Source organism: Arachis ipaensis, chromosome B10 (genome assembly GCF_000816755.2).
Source record: "Arachis ipaensis cultivar K30076 chromosome B10, Araip1.1, whole genome shotgun sequence".
Classification (NCBI taxonomy): domain Eukaryota; kingdom Viridiplantae; phylum Streptophyta; class Magnoliopsida; order Fabales; family Fabaceae; genus Arachis; species Arachis ipaensis.
The window spans coordinates 27,654,593-27,654,998 of NC_029794.2; positions in this window are offsets into that span (position 1 = coordinate 27,654,593).

Consider the following 406-nt stretch of genomic DNA (forward strand, 5'->3'; position numbering starts at 1 on the left):
GAGATACGTATTTTACATAAAATATATATTTTATATTATTTATGGTTGATTTTTAATGTTTATGATATATAATTAGAGAGATTTATAATAAATTATCTGAAATTCAGTCAATATTATCAAATATTATCCTTGAATTTTTTTCTACTTACCATCAGAATTACCATGGGAAAGTCGAATGAAATTACGTTAGTATGATTTTTTTTAAAAATTTTTTACCATGTATAGAATCTTGAAATCGAATAACGCTAACATCCATTCTAATTCTGATTCAAAATAAATAATTTTTAAATGTCTTATCTTTTATTATTGGATTTTGCTGGCTAGTGCTTTACGATAGATGCGTTAAACTAATATTTTTGTTCGTAATAATATTATACAAATATAAATTTTTTAAAATTACGTTAGT